Source organism: Microtus pennsylvanicus, chromosome X, assembly GCF_037038515.1.
Source record: "Microtus pennsylvanicus isolate mMicPen1 chromosome X, mMicPen1.hap1, whole genome shotgun sequence".
In the NCBI taxonomy this organism is placed as follows: domain Eukaryota; kingdom Metazoa; phylum Chordata; class Mammalia; order Rodentia; family Cricetidae; genus Microtus; species Microtus pennsylvanicus.
In genome coordinates, this window is record NC_134601.1 from 24,377,693 (window position 1) to 24,389,030 (window position 11,338).

Consider the following 11,338-nt stretch of genomic DNA (forward strand, 5'->3'; position numbering starts at 1 on the left):
GAAATTAAAGACTCCCCAAAATTCAATGAAAACAACAAGATAACATATCCAAATTTATGGGACACAATGAAAACAGTATTAAGAGGATAGATTATAGCACTAATGCCTACATGAAGAAGCTGGAAAAAATGCCACACTAATGAGTTAACAGAACACTTGAGAACTCTAGAACAAAAAGAAGCAAACTCACCCAGAAGGAAGAGACATCAGAAAATACTTAAATCGATAGCTAAAATCAACAAAACAGAAACAAAGAAAACAATACAAAGAATCTGTAACACAGAGTTGGTTCTTTGAAAAATTCACAAACCATACCATCCTTTATCCAAACTAACCAAAAGTCAGAGAGAAAATATCCAAATTAGCAAAATCAGAAATAAAAACTGAGACATAAGAATAGACATGGAAGAAATCTAAATCATCAGGACATACTTAAAAAATCTGTGCTGCACAAAATTGGAAACCTTAAAGGAATTGGAAAATTTTCTGGATAAACGTCACTTACCAAAATTAAAACAAGACCAGTTAAGCAAATTAAATAGATCTAACTGGTAACGAAATAAAAACATACATCAAAAGTCTCCCAACCAAAAAAAGCCCAGGACCAGATGGCTTCTGCATAGAATTCTGTAAGATTTTCAAAGAACTAATACCAATACTCCTCAAATTGTTCCACACAATAGAAACAGAAGGTTGCCAAATTCTTTTTACAAAGCTACAATTACCCTGATACTCAAAACCACACAAAGACATAACCAAGAAAGAGAATTTTAAACCAGTCTCACTCATGAACATTGATGTGAAATTACTCAATAAAATACTGGCAAACCGAATTCAAGAACACATCAGAAAAGTCATTTACCATGACCAAGTAGGCTTCACTCCAGAGATGCAGAAATGGATCAACATATGAAAAGCTGTCAATGTAATCCAAAATATAAACAAACTGAAAAAAAAACAAATGATCATCTCAATAGATGCTGATAAAGCCTTTGAAAATGCAGCATTCTTTTGGTGTAGGTTATTAAAGAAACTACCTTAGCCTACTTGATAGGGCAGAACTCAGGTAGGCTGGGAAGGCAGAAAAGAATTCTGGGAAGAAGGGCAGTGTGGCAGATACCATGAAGCTCCTGCCTGAGATTGACACTGGTTAGAAGCTTTCCTGGTAAGCCACGACCTCGTGGTGTTACACAGATTGGTAGAAATGGGTTACATTAGGACATGAGAATTGGCCAGGAAGAGGCTAAATATAATGGGCCACACAGTAAATTAATTAATACAATTTGTGTGTGGTTATTTCGGGGCTTAAGCTAGCCAGGCGGCGGGAAGCAGCCCACTCCTTCTTACTACATCTCTTCATGATAATGGTTTTGGAGAGCAGGCATACAAGGAACATACCTAAACATAATAAAAGCAATATACAGCAAGCCAACAGCCAACATCAAACTAAATACAGAGAAATTCAGTGTGATTCTGCCGAAATCAGGAAAAGACAAAGTTTTTGACTCTCTCCATATCTGTTTAATATAGTTCTTGAGGTTCTAGCTAGAGCAATAAGACAACAGAAGAAGATCAAGGGAATAACAATCAGAAAAGAAGTCAAACCCTCACTATTTGCAGGTGATATGATAGTTTACATGTATGACCCCAAAAATTCTAACAGGGAACTTATACAACTCATAAACACCTTCAGTAATATAGCAGGATACAAGCTTAATCATAAATTCAGTAGCCCTCCTTTAAACTGATGATAAATGGGTTAAGAAAGAAATCAGAGAAATATCACCCCTGCTGATAACCACAAAGAACATAAAATATCTTGAAGTTACTCTAACCAAACAAGTAGAAGACCTGTATGACAAGAACTTTAAATCTTTGAAGAAAGAAAATGGAGAAGATACCAGAAAATGGAAAGATCTCCACACTCTTGGGTAGGTAGAATTAACATAGTAAAAATGGCAATCTTACCATAAACAATCTACAGATTCACTGCAATGTCCAGCAAAATTCTTCACAGACTTTGAAAGAACAATATTCAACTTCATATGGAAAAGCAAAATACCCAGTATAGCCAAAACAGCCCTGTGCAATAAAAGAACTTCTGGAGGCATCACAATCCCTGACTTCAAATTCTACTACAGAGCTACAGTAATGAAAGCAGTCTGATATTTGCTTAAAAACAGATAAAAGAACCAATGGAACCAAATTGAAAACCTGAGTATCATTCCACATACCTTTGAGCACCTGATTTTTGACAAAGAAATAAAAAATATAAAAAGGAAAAAATAAAGCATATTCAACAAATGATGCTGGCATAACTGGATATCAACATGTAGAAGATGAAAAAGAATTCCATAGCTATTTCCATGCACAAAACTCAAGTCCAAATGGATCAAAAACCTTAACACAAAACCAACCACACTGAACCTTATAGAAGATAAAGAAAGAAGTATATTTGAGTGAATTGTCACAGGAGACTGTTTCCTAAATATAACCCCAGTAGAACAGACACTGAGAGAAACAATTATTCAATATTAAATGGGACCCGCTGAAACTGAGAGGATTCTGTAAAACAAAGGACACAGTCAACAAAATAAAACAACAGCGTACAGATCTTCACAGACCCCATATCAGACAGAAGTCTGATCTCCAAAATATAGAAAGAATTCAAGAAATTTGTCATCAAACAAACAAATTAATAATAATAATAATAATAATAATAATAATAATAATAATAATAATAATAAATGGGTTACAGACCTAAATGGAAAACTTTCAACAGTTGACTCTAAAGTGACTGAAAGCTAATTAATGAAATGGTCAATATCCTTAGCCATCAGAGAAAAGCAAATCAAAACAACTCTGATATTCCATCTTACCCCTGTAAGAATGGCCAAGATAAGAAACACTGATGACAGCTTATGCTGGAGAGGATGTTGGATAAAGGAAGCACTCCTCCATTGCTGGTGGTAGTGCATTTTGGTATGGTAGTACATTTTGGTTCAGCTGCCATGGATATCAGTATGGTGATTTCCCAGAAAATTAGGAAACAACCTACCTCATGACCCAGTAATGCCACTTTTGGGTATATATCCAAAGAATGCTCAATCATATCACAAGGACATGTGCTCACCTATGTTCGTAGCAGCATTATTTGTAATGGCTGGAACCTGGAAACAACCTAATGTCCTTTGACTGAAGAATGGAGAAGGAAAATGTGGTTTACACAATGGATTACTACACAGCAGAAAAAAATAATGACATCTTGAAATTTGCAGGCAAATGGATGGATCTAGGAAACATCATATTGAGTGCAGTAACCCCAAACCAGAAAGGCAAATATAGAATGTACTCACCCATAAGTGGCTTTTAGATATAAATCAAAGGAAAACTATTCTATAACCACAATCCTAGGGAAACTAGATAACAAAGAGGACTCTAAGAGAGTCATACATAGATCTAATTTACATGGGAAGTAGAAAATGTCAAAATCTCATGAGTAAATTGGGAGTGTGGGCATCATGGGGGAAGGTTGAAGGGTAGGTGGGAAGAAGGGATAAGAGCAGAGAAAAATATATAGCTCAATAAAACAATTTAAGAAAAGAAAACCTTAAAAAAAAAACAAAGAAATCCCCGAAACCAGAACCCAAAAATACTAACAAAAAAAATTAAAAAGAAATGTTTTGACTGAGATTTCTGTCCTGCTCTGTCTGGCAGTCATTCAGTCCCAAAGAAATACACAGAGGACTACATTAATTATAAACTAGTTGGCCTATTAGCTCAGGGTTTTTTATTAACTCTCCTATGTTCTAGTAACTCATAATTCTTGTCTGTGTTAGCCACATGGCTTGGTACCTTTCATCAGTGATGTATTCTCATCTTGCTTCCTCTGCATCTGGGTGACAACTGCAGACTGAGCCTTTCTTCTTTCCAGAATTTCCTGTTCTGGTTTCTGTGCTTCTTCTTCCTCCATGGCTACTGGATAATAAGCACTTTATTAAAGCAATACAAGTGACAAGTCTTTATTGGGTACAAGACCATTGGCCCACAGCAGAAGTGTGTGTGTGTGTGTGTGTGTGTGTGTGTGTGTGTGTTTGACACATGGAACTCATAAGAGATTAAACATTCAGGGTCCATGAATAAAATTTTATTTGAATATACCCAAGCATTTACAGCAGAAAGAAACAACCACTGACAAAATTTATGCTGAAAATTTAAAATTGTCAACCAAACTCCTATTTTTAATACTGTTACCCTTCAAAAAATGAATGTGAAATAATGAATTTCCAGAATATATAAAACTAAGAGAATTTCTTGAGGGAAAACATGCCAGATATTGAAGAAACAATAGAGAAATCACCATATATTTTCATTTCTGGATAGAAAACAAAGCCAAGATAATGAATAAAAATATAATGTAAGTAATGAGTATACTGGTTTCTCTGTAAACATCTTGTTCTCTTGTGTTAGTTATTTAAATATCTACTCAAGAAAATCTAAATGAGACTAATTTCGTTGCAAAGAAGATTTAATTTCAGCAAAGTTATCCTTGAGACATACAATTTCTATAAGAAAAATGATTGTCTGTACATATATAGGTATTTCTGAACTTCTTCTTTCGATTTTTCAGGTGAGAAAAAGCTGGCCTTGAACTCTCCCTCTCTTTCAATTGTAGAATTTTATTTAATTTCATAATCTTCCTTTTTTTCAATCCATATGTGTGGGTTTTTTAAAGCCTGTAATACCATACCTTGAGTGGAATTTTAAATAATTTTGAATCATCTTAAGATCAGTAAACCAACCCTCAAGACTCACTATCACATTCTATATTTCTTTAGGTATCCAACTTGAGTTCTCTGGACCTCTTGGATGTTTATATTACTTATCAAGCTTGGATTCCTTAAGGCCAAGTAGTCGTTGTGGTTATGAAAGAGAGTTTAATTGGCTTTAGAATTTATTGTCAGTTTCTTTTTTAAATACATATTTCATTTTATTTTACAGTTATAGGTATTTTGTCTGTCTGTATGTCTATGCAATTCAGGTGTACATAGTGCTCTTGGAAGTTGAAAGAGGGCATTGGAGTTTGTGTATACTTTTATATACAAATGTAGCAGAGAAAGCAATGATCCAAGGAAGTTTGTTTGAGTTCAGAAACTAATGTAAGTAAATTCCAGTAAGCACATACTAAATAATTTCTGTGCAGCCCTTTTCCAGAATGTTCTCAGGACAGACCGATTAAACACAATTTCCAGGCATATCCTGTAAATTCTATCTGGGAAACCACAAATGCAAGGCAGAAGGTCATATCCAGATTCAAGATACACTGAGGACAGCATTCAGCACATCCTTTCACTATATTGGGTTCTATAACTTTGTTCTGACATCCAACAAGAATCAACATGTCTTATGAATTGAACATAAATGTTTCAACACAGCAGGCACAAAATCACATTCAAGAACAGTTCAGTGATCAAAATTCACCCAAGGTAAAAGGCTCTCTGCCTTTTTTACTGTAGCCTCTCTCACAGTATCTCAAGGCACTGTTCACCATTAGTCATTCTTTTGACCATGTCTTGACACTGTCATCTAGAAGTGCATCAAGTAATCTTAGCTGTTGAGCCATCACTAGACCTCTTCTTTCAGTTTCTAAAACTGTCTTGTCATATTTCATTTTATTCACATTCCAAAATATGATAATCTAGTAAAAGCCTTGGCAATGTTATCGCCCCTTTCCACTGTGCCCCCATTAAAAAGAGAATATATTCCCAACAAATGATGTATATAACTACATTTCCATGAAAGTAATACTCCTGGATAGTTCCTGTGTCACAGATATAACACATCTGACTTGTTTATATAAATTAGTAAGCTTATTCTCAAGTTAACATGCAAGTAAAGTAGTCAGAGAATAATGTAATTCTTAAAGTACTAGATACTGTAGCACTTGTCTTGGAATAAATAGATAGATGACTGTAATAGAAGCGAAAGTCCAGAATTAAGCTGATATATCCCTGGTCAATTGATTTTCAACAAAAGAAATCAGCTGTTTGCCTTACTGAGATTCCTTTTAAAGTACTAAGGCAATTTTCTCTTTATTGTTTTAAAGACTCCTCTCTTTGTCTTTCTGTTTTGCTTTGATATATCTGCTTGTAGGTCTATATTTGTTTGCCCTACTTGCCATTTGTTTAGAGCTTTGGATATTATGAAGTTTAATCTTTATTGTTAATCTTTATACTAAACCCAGTACAACTGGGTTTAGAAAAACCTAAAAACTAAATGTGTGTGTGTGTGTGTGTGTATGTGTGTGTGTATGTGTGTATATATATATATATATATATATATATATATATATATATATATATATATATATATATGTAAGTATGTATGTATATATGGTATTGCAAGTTACTGACTGTCATTTTAGTCACCCAGTCTTCTTCATCCTGCCTCATTGTTCAGTACTCTGATGCAGGATAAATTGTTGTACAAACTAGTCCAATATAATTTTAGCTCCTTTGATGAAAGTAGTATCTGAGGTTAGTGTTTGAGGATTCTGTTGTTGTTCATCTGATTCCATATTATCTTTCATTTTGAATTTTGTTTCAATTTCCCAACAGTCAACTTTCTTTGATGAGTGGGAATTAAGGTAGACGATGCCTCTCAGGCTTCCTTTACTGGCTGGAAACCACAGCTCCATGAAATGAAATGTATGAGTGGGACGCCAGCACTCTTGGTGTGCTTTGCACAATTCCAGCCTGTGAGCCATGAATGAAAGATGCTTGAAAGACAAGAACTCCTCTACTGTCCTCATTTAGAGATGAGCTCTACTGATGAGGAATTGGGAGTATAATAAAATACAGTGGTGTGTTTTCCTTTCCAGAAGAAATGATTCTAGCTGGAAACTGGTAAGAGAATAGCTTCAGTTCTTGCATAGAGCATCTTGGTTATCAAGATCTTATCTTGCTGAGGTGGAATGTAGAAGGGAGAATGAGGAGATAGATGGCAAATAGTGTCCTCTTCATTTTTACTTCAGGTCATTTTAGTATGTATGATTAATGGCAATATAAAAACAATAACTAATGCCCTCCAGAAATAAATTATTTATGATTTAAGTTGCATACTGCTTGATTGAATATGAATCATCTCTTGATCCAAAATATTGACACTGTATATATTATCCAATTGCTAGCTACTTAGTAGCTATTTAAACTGTCATATCAACTGTCTCATATTATCACATATCCTGTGTTAGACTGACATTTATGTTATTTAACAGTGACCCACAAAAGGAATGTTACAGTATAGGCTCCACATATACAATCTAAAATGACAGATTAAACATATGATGATATTACAAAGCATATAGATTACATATGGAAAGTTCAAGAATCCACTGGAAGTCTTGAAACATATACCCTGCAAATAAAGAAACCACTTTAGTGGTCTAGAATCAAAGTGACTTTTCATTTTGTTTTCACTGCAGAGCCATTTCCAGAAGCTTTCAATAGTTTGCTCCTACTCTTGAAAGGTTTTCAGTAGTTTTAATGAAGTTAGTATCTTATATGTGTTATTGGTTAGGAGTATTTCATAACTGCATATTAGGTCCTCTTCATGAAAGGAATAATCTATTTCTGAAGTTCTGCCCAAAACTGTAAAATGAGAATATTCATATGAATGAAACATTTTTCCCTTTAAAAATTTATGTAGCTTACCATTTGAATGCTGTAATGAAATGCACAAGGTTAAATATCTCAGCTGAAGTCACAATTCAATGAAAGGAAAAATTGCAGAAATAGCTTTGATTGATCTCAACATAATATAGAATGATTAGCCATTTGGATTTGAAATCACAGAAGACAAAAAATTACCTACTGATTCTTGTAACCATCTTCTTTTGTCATAGGAGGTGTATTCAGATACACATAATCCCATGGTTTCTCAATTCAAGAAAAAAAAAACACACATTCTTTGGGGGCATTTCTGGTGAACTTCATTTGTGGCACACTTATAGTAAGTGAATAGTGTAGCATTTTGCATCCTAGAATATATTGACTATTTTCTTGGACTTTAGCAACCAACAATATTGTTTTTTTAAATCAAGTATGAATTAATTTTTTTTGCTTAAAATATCCTCTTCCTGTTGCTATCAAAAACATGAGCACCATATTTCCCAAGAGGAGTTAATGAGGAACAAACTTACTGATTACAACACATGCCTAAGATAGGATAGTGGTGTTCCCTAAAATAATTCACTGTGTAAAATTGAGTCACATGATAGCACTATAAAAATTAATGTTTAAATATTACTTTTGGAATGTAAGAACAATAGCTATTTATAATTGGCATTAAACTTATAATAATGGGAATCTTTAAAATAGATAATTTTACTTACCAGGTAAATAATAAAATTATAAAATTTTATAAAATATTTACTTGACATTGTTAGATAGGAATAGCATTAGATCCCATTGAATGTATTTCTATTGGAACTGAATGTCCATATAGATTATTTAAATATTTTTGTAATTTATATTTATGAAATAAAACATAATTTGAAATTATTCCTAAGGAATATTTTCAGATTTATCTCTCATTTATGAAGAACTTGAAATTTTTTTATCCACACAATAATGAAAGCAAGAGAGAAACTATTCTTGTTAACATTAGAGGGCTAAAATGTCAAAATTAGAAGAAATAACTATTTCTAAAATTTCAATATTAGAAGAAATAGTTATAATAATTCTAATTTTGACATTTTAGCCCTACAATATTTGAGCTCATAGGTTATACCTCATCACATTTGAAGATGAAGGGAAATTATTTTATCCAACTATAATAGAATCATTTGCCAATTATGCTGAGGTCTTTGATCCATCTGCACTTAAGGTTTTTGCATGTAGATAGATATGAATCTGTTTGCATTCTTTAACATGTTGACATCCAGCTATGCTGTCACCATTTGTTGAAGATTCTTTCTTTTTTCCATTGTATAATTTTATCTTTTTTTGTCAAAAATCAGATGTACATGTGTATGTAGATCAATATCAGGCTGCTCTATTTGATTCCATTGGTCCATCTGTCTGTTTCCTACTTTGGGGCCAGTAGAAGAGACAAAGCATGCCTTTTCTGTGTCCATTTATTGCTGCCTTTCAAGCCTTTTCTTTTTTTTCTGTCAGTCACGATCCATGATGTTCTCTATAAATGTCTCATGAATCCCTCTACAAATGTGTTTCTTGTTTCATTGCAAATATAGGTATGTATATCATAACATGGAATGCTAGTAGTCACAATATCTGAACTAACTTTGGCCTACAGCCAATTATTACCATCAAGATAATCACAAAACACAACCAGTCTCAATTTTCAGTTATCAAAAAATTCACACAATCTATCTTAAATACAAACTAATGAAATAAAATTTTATAATAACAACTTATACCGACTTTTAGGTGTGAGCTGCAAACACCTCAGACCCGGGAGAAGTTGCGTTAAGGAGCAGAGCATTTTGTTCCTCTCTCAGAATGAATGGGAACCAGAAATCGGAGACTTGTAACCAAGACAGGCAGGATTTCGTCCAGCAGTTCTCCCAGATTGTCAAGGTGCTGACTGAGGATGAGCTAGGCCACCCGGAGACAGGTGATGTCATTGCCTGGCTCAAGGAGGTCTGATGGAGGAAGGTCATTGGTTAAATAAAAAGAAACTTCTTGGCTCTCATTGGTTAGGAGATAGGTGGGAGGAGTAAACAGAACAAAACGCTGGGAGGAAGAGGAAGTGAGGTCAGCTCTCTTCTCGGTAGCAGAAGCCTCAGAGAGACGCCGTGCCCCGCTCCCAGGCAGACACACGCGATGAAGCTCCGACCTAGAATCTTCCCGGTAAGACCGGTGCTCACAGATTATTAGAGATGGGTTGATCGGTATATCAGAATTAGCCAGTAAGGGCCAGAGCTAAAGGGCCAAGCAGTGATTAAATGAATACAGTGTCTGTGTAATTATTTCGGGGCATAAGCTAGCCGAGCAGGCGGCTGGGGTGTTGGGGACGCAGCCCCGCCGCTCCATATCACTACAGAGGTCCTGGAGTACAATGTCATGGGAAGCAAGTACAATCTGGGTTTGACTGTGCTCCAAGCTTTCCGGGAGCTGGTAGAGCCAAGAAAACAGGATGCTGAGAGTCTGCAGTGGGCCCTGACTGTGTGCTGGTGTGTAGAACTGTGTCAGATGACATCATGGATTCTTCTCTCACTCGACGCAGACAGATCTGCTGGTACCAGAAGCCAGGCATAGGCTTAGATGCTGTCAATGATGCTCTGCTTCTGGAAGCCTGCATCTACCGCCTGCTGAAGTTGTACTGCAGGGAGCAGCCCAACTACCTGAACCTGCTGGAGCTCTTTCCGCAGAGCTCCTATCAGACAGAGATTGGGCAGACCCTTGACCTCATAATTGCACCCCAGGGCCATGTGGGTCTTGGTAGATACACTGCAAAGAGGTACAAATCTATTGTCAAGTACAAGATGGCTTTCTATTCTTTCTACCTGCCTGTCACGGCTGCCATGTACATGGCAGGCATTGATGGGGAGAAAGAACATGCCAATGCCAAGAAGATCCTGCTGGAGATGAGCGAGTTCATTCAGATCCAAGATGACTACCTTGATCTCTTCGGTGACCCCAGTGTGACCGGAAAGGTCGACACCAACATCCAGGACAACAAATGCAGCTGGCTGGTGTTTCAGTGTCTGCTGTGAGCCACTCCGTAACAGCGTCAGATCTTAGAGGAGAATTATGGGCAGAAGGACCCAGAGAAGGTGGCACAGGTGAAAGCGCTGTATGAAGCGCTGGATCTGCCAGCTGTGTTTTTAAAGTACGAGGAAGACAGCTACAGCCGCCTCAAGAGCCTCGTGGAGCAGTACTCTGCACCGCTGCCCCCAGCCATCTTCCTGGAACTAGCAAAGAAGATCTACAAGCGGAAATAGTGACCTCGAGCTTGCAAAGGCTTTGAGGGCGGGATCTCAATAAATTATTGTACAGAAAAAAAAATAACAACTTATACCAAGTTTTATTTGTGAAAATTTAAACAAACACACCATTATGATCAAATCTCTTGACAAACTAGGAATGATGAATGAGGAACATCTATAAAAATTAACATAAAACATTACAAGGGTAAAAAAACTGCATATTTTGTTGTGAGTATGGAAACATGGCAAAAATATCTCCCTAACTAGTGTTAATTACCACCTTATGCAGACATTAAGAGATCAATGCAAGAGATTATACCCAGTAAATCTTTCAATCACCATAGACAGAGAAAATAAGATATTTCTTGACAAAACTAAATTTAAACA

The 11,338-nt window shown here is 35.7% G+C and overlaps 1 pseudogene; it reads left to right on the plus strand.

The window, feature by feature from the left end:
• Positions 1–11,018, plus strand: part of LOC142840274 (farnesyl pyrophosphate synthase pseudogene) — a 146,153-nt pseudogene extending 135,135 nt beyond the window's left edge.
• The last annotated feature ends 320 nt before the right edge of the window (positions 11,019–11,338 follow it).